Raw genomic sequence first — 5,785 nt, forward strand, 5'->3', positions numbered from 1 at the left:
AGCAGTGGGACAACAGCAGAATACTTAGATATAACATGAGTTCAAGTGCCACTTGTACTGGAGGGGTACACTGATCCCTATTCCAAGCATAAATTGCTGAGAGCCAGAATTGGTCACCTCATGCTTAAGTGTAGAATATTACTAATTAGAGGGCCTCAGTTATCATTTGTTTTGTGCGATTGGGTTAGTTAGGCATTTGGTAGGATTTACATCACTGCCTCAGCTGAAACTGTCAACTCACGTAGAATGTGGGGTCTCCAAGTTGTAATGATTAGGCTTGACTTAGCTGTTGTCAAGAGTCCTATAGGGACAGGTTTAGCCACAGTGCAGGGTGATTTAATTTTCTGTATAAACACTATTGTAATATTCCCACCTACAGAGAGATGTATTAAATATAACAACTTAAGTCAACGTGTTGCATTGTCATATCATCTACTTTTAGATTATATATCTAATTTTAAATGATCAACTCTCTGAAGGATTGAAGCATCTATAAAACAGGTTTCTCCATCATCCCATTCATGCATCAACAAGTGTAATAGAGCTAAAATAGAATTATGCTCTCCCAAAAATAGGACAGTTAGTTATTCAATTGATATAAACAATTTACTACCAAATTCTCATTACCTTTGATATTACTAGTGAATATTTCTAACTTATTGTTGTTAGTATCCATTTAACGTTTATGAATCGATACTTTTAACAAGTTATTTGAATGATTGCGTTTCTCTATTGTTTAAAAACAGCCAACTTGATGATAATTGTAGCTCTTTCCAAGGGAATCTGTGGCCTTTCCAAGTATATCTCATAGCCATGTTGGTCATGGCAACAGTAGATCTATTTGTGATGGTCATCAATGTGATATTATATCATATATTCAGCTTTCATTTTCCATTTTCAATATTGGCCCTCACTAACATTTATAAGTTAATTTTCTATTCAACCACTGTCATTATCCATTTGTCCATCTGGACTCCTGCCAGCTTTTCATTTGACAGGTTTGTAATTATCTTCTTAAAAAGTTTAGAACTAGCCATTGCACTAGGAGAACTTCAATCACCATTATAACAACACTCTCTGTCATGACTGGGTAATGAAAATTCCATTTCACTTTGCATTTGAAGCTCAGAAAATCATCAAAAAGGTGCATTGGGGTAACAGGACAAGTGAAGGCTTCTACTTCTTACCAGTAAGGGCAGCCTACACCTGGTTTCATGTTGCCTGAGCTATTTGGCTTCCTCTTACAGTCACAACACTGCTTAACTCTGACCATCAAACATATCCAGGTCGGCAGCAAAGTCCACAGTAGACTGAGGGGTACGCATGGGAAAAGTCATCAAGACGCAGAGATGGAGAAACAAGAAAGTTCCATTAGGTCTGGCAGCATCTGAGAAAGAGAAAACAGAGTTAACACTTCAGGTCCAGCAACCCTTCCACAGAACCGATGGTAATGGGGAAAAAAAAATGTTGGTTTGTAGACAGAAATTAGGGAGAAGGGTGTGGAAGGGAATAAACGATAGGATAAAAAAATGGAGCATGAAGGGAGAGAAGAGCAGTTGAATAGACAGAGGAGTTTATAACGATCTGGCTAGGAGGGTGAATAGTTGTTAAAGGGGACAGTTAGTGACAAATAATAGTTAGTGTGCATTGGAGGCTCTGTGATCACAAGGCCTGGTGGGTGGGGTAGGGGCTAGGACATGGGGGAGTTCAGGCCCGAAAATTACTGCACTCGACATTGCATGAGTCAGGCTGCGGGGTCTACAAGCAGAAAATTGTCTGACAGAGATAACAAAGCGTGGGGCTGGATGAACACAGCAGGCCAAGCAGCATCTCAGGGGCACAGAAGCTGACGTTTCGGGCCTAGACCCTTCATCAGAAAAGGGCTCCTCTGATGCTGAGAGATAATGGGAACTGCAGATGCTGGAGAATCCAAGATAACAAAGCGTGGAGCTGGATGAACACAGCAGGCCAGGGAGCATCTCAGGAGCACAAAAGCTGACGTTTCGGGCCTAGACCCTTCATCAGAGAGGGGGATGGGGAGAGGGAACTGGAATAAATAGGAAGAGAGGGGGAGGTGGACCGAAGTTGGAGAAAAGAAGATAGGTGGAGAGGAGAGTATAGGTGGGGAGGTAGGGAGGGGATAGGTCAGTCCAGGGAAGACGGACAGGTCAAGGAGGTGAGATGAGGTTAGTAGGTAGGAAATGGATGTGCAGCTTAAGGTGGGAGGAGGGGATAGATGAGAGGAAGAGCAGGCTAGGGAAGCAGGGACGAGCTGGGCTGGTTTTGGGATGCAGTGGGGGGAGGGGGCGAGCTGGGCTGGTTTTGGGATGCAGTGGGGGGAGGGGGCGAGCTGGGCTGGTTTTGGGATGCAGTGGGGGGGAGGGGACGAGCTGGGCTGGTTTTGGGATGCAGTGGGGGGAGGGGGCGAGCTGGGCTGGTTTTGGGATGCAGTGGGGGAGGGGACAAGCTGCGCTGGTTATGGGATACAGTGGAGGGGAGATTCCAGAACCCTCTCTCCATCCCCCTTTTCTGATGAGGGGTCTGGAACCGAAACGTCAGCTTTTGTGCTCCTGAGATGCTGCTGGGCCTGCTGTGTTCATCCAGCCTCACGTTTTATTATCTTAGATTCTCCAGCATCTGCAGTCCCCATCATCTCTGATCACAAATTGTCTGACACCTCGGTCCACCAATCAGTGCAGAGCAGCCCGCTGCCTTGGCAGTGACTCAGGTCACGTGCTGTGGAAGTGGGGGGCCCATCCCCGAGTGGCCCGGATCCTCGGCCTCCCCGCCCATCAATGACTGCGCGTGCGCACAGACGCCAGCATGTTTAGTTCCACTCAGCATTTATAGCCGACCTAGATGGAAGGGATTTCTTGCTCTGCAGGCGGTTCCGGCCTTGGGTCTAAGGCAAGCTCAAACTTTATTCTGCCTCTCTCTTTTCCCACAAAGAGCCGCGCTCGGTCCTTACCGCCCATGAGTAAATGCGCTGAAGGCACTTCTTCGCCCATGTTCAACGCCGCGCAGACGCGTTTGCTTGCACCTCCCGCGCCCGACGCCGCGCAGGCGCGTTTGCTTGCACTTCCGCGCCCGACGCCGCGCAGGCGCGTTTGCTTGCACTTCCGCACCCGACGCCGCGCAGACGCGTTTGCTTGCACCTCCCGCGCCCGACGCCGCGCAGGCGCGTTTGCTTGCACCTCCCGCGCCCGACGCCGCGCAGACGCGTTTGCTTGCACCTCCCGCGCCCGACGCCGCGCAGACGCGTTTGCTTGCACCTCCTCGTGCCCGACGCCGCGCAGACGCATTGGAAACAAAACCCGCATGCGCGTTGAACCTCTGTCGCCCCCCCGCTCTCGCGCAGGCGCGTTAACACTGTCAGCGTGGGACTCTCGTATTTTTAAAATTCATGAATAATATGACAGTGTCTCTGGCTCGACAGCATTTATGGCCCGTCCCTAATTGCCCAGAAGGCAGTTAAGGGTCAACCAACATTGCTGTGGGTCTGGAGTCATATATGTAGGCCAGACCAGGTAAGGATGGCAGTTTCCTCCCCTGAAGGGCATTAGTGAACCAGATGGGTATTTTCCTTATAACTGGCAGCCGATTCATGGTCTTCGTTAGGTTCTTAATTCCAGATGTTTATTGAATTCAAAATCTGCTATGGCGGAATTCAAACCCAGGTCCCCAGAACATTACTTCAATCTCTGGGTTAAAAGTCCACCGACCATACCACTAGGCCATCCCCTCCCCATCAAGTGGTCTGCTGAAGTTTTTTTACATTTGTACTTTTCTTTATATTTCAGTTGAAGTATTTCCATGTTAAAACTCATCACGTTCTGTTAACCCCAGCATCTGAATAATGTTGGCTCAGATTTACGTTGCTCAGTTTGTGCCCATACTCTCACTCCCCACCAGCAGGTCGACACCGCACAGTATCATTTAATGAACTCACTCCACAAGGTATAGGAGCAGATGAGGCCTATCAAGTCTGTTCTGCCATTCAATCATGGCTGTATATTAGTGTGGAGAGAGGGGCTTCATGGCTTTCCAACCTGTGTAATCCCTTTTGGCTCCTCAATAATTTCTGGGTTACAATTTCACGTTCAACTTCCACTTTCCTTTTCTAGACAGCTGGTCATCCTGTAGTTGGAAATTGGCTAGCAGCAGGTGGTGGTCAGAGAAGAAAAGTGACCTAATGCCTGTGAATCAGACCAAGAAAATATGGGATACAAACAGGAAATCCACCCTTGAATGGGTCGACCCACATCTGGCCACGGCCAGATGTATCTACACTGTGCACCATCTGCAGGTGTGCAGAAAACATTGTGCAGCTTGTTGACTTAATCGTATCCATCTGGAATCTGGAGCCACTCCAGACTATACATCCACATCAGTGATGTAGTTGAACGGTCCAGCCAGAATGACAAGCCTGGACATTACCAGCAGCAGTGAGATTTATTGCAGAATGGCCAGCCGCTCACCCTTACCACCGGGGCATACATGTGAATTAGTCTTAGGGGAGCATTTCTATACATAACTCTCACTATTGGGAGGTGACTGCCCAGCATCAACTTAACCTCCAGAAGTTGTGAAGTTGCCTCCTCTCAGCAGAATACCCTAGGTGAAGGAATGGCAATTGTTTTCCCCCTGGCCTGGTCAAAGGTCTGTGGGACCATAAATTGGCCATTTCCTGTAGTGGCTGAGGCAGGTTATCCCATACTTTAGCAGAAGCAGAACATCTGCTTTGACATTGGCCCAGGTAAATAAAATGGAAACACATCACGTAGTAGCTTTAATGCTATGAATGTTAATACTGGCAATTTTAACAGCCATTTTAAGAGTTTACAGAATTAGACAATGTCCATTCACCCACGGTCTTGTTACTGTATCCTTGTGGTGTCACTGAAATGTTGGATACTCTCTGCACTGAGGTAGCCATTCTGTTTTTCCCTGGAATATTTCCCTGCTTTGGAAACGGTGTGGTAGGCTCGGTGTGCTGTTCCTAGTGGTGAGGCAGTGGTGCCCCTGAAGCACAACTCCCGGAAGGGCGTGTACGGGGTAAGCTTGCCCTTCTCGGAAGTGTGGTCCCAGCATGGCTATGCGTTTTGGAATGACTAATGTTTAAATGTTTTGTTTTATTTCTTTATTTTCCTACTTAATAACAGTAAGGTCTGTAATGGTGAACGCTTAGCTTTCTTTCTTTCTATGCTAGACTAAGAATGACTTTAACTTTTAAGGCTGAGCTTTATATCTGTCTGCCTTGTTCTTAAGATTTTGCACCTAGGCACTTGAACCTAAGATGACACCATGTCTAACAACACTGTACAATTTTTTGCTGCACTCTTGTTGTTAAGTACGCACGACAATAAAGTCTAAATCTAAATATAAAACCCTTGATCCCCCCCCACCCCCCCACCCCCCCCCGCTCCCAGTAGTCAAGAACCCACCTATCTTTGTCTTAAGTATGCTCAATGACCTGGCCTCCACAGAGTTCTGCAACAATGAGTTCCACAGATTCACCACTCTCTGGGTGAAGAAATTCTTCTTCAACTAAGCTCTGAAGGGTCATCCCTTCACTCTAATGCTTTGCCCTTGGATTGTAGTCTTTTCTATTAGGGGAAACATCTTGTCCACATCTACTCTGTCCAGGCCTCTCGGTAATTTAGAAGTTTCAATCCCATCCCACTTCATTCTCCTCAAGTCAAAATACAGACCCAGAGTCCTCAAATGACAAGCCCTTCATTACCATGCCCATTTTTATGAACATCCATTGATCCCTGTCTAATGC

This window comes from Stegostoma tigrinum, chromosome 46 (genome assembly GCF_030684315.1).
Source record: "Stegostoma tigrinum isolate sSteTig4 chromosome 46, sSteTig4.hap1, whole genome shotgun sequence".
Lineage (NCBI taxonomy): Eukaryota > Metazoa > Chordata > Chondrichthyes > Orectolobiformes > Stegostomatidae > Stegostoma > Stegostoma tigrinum.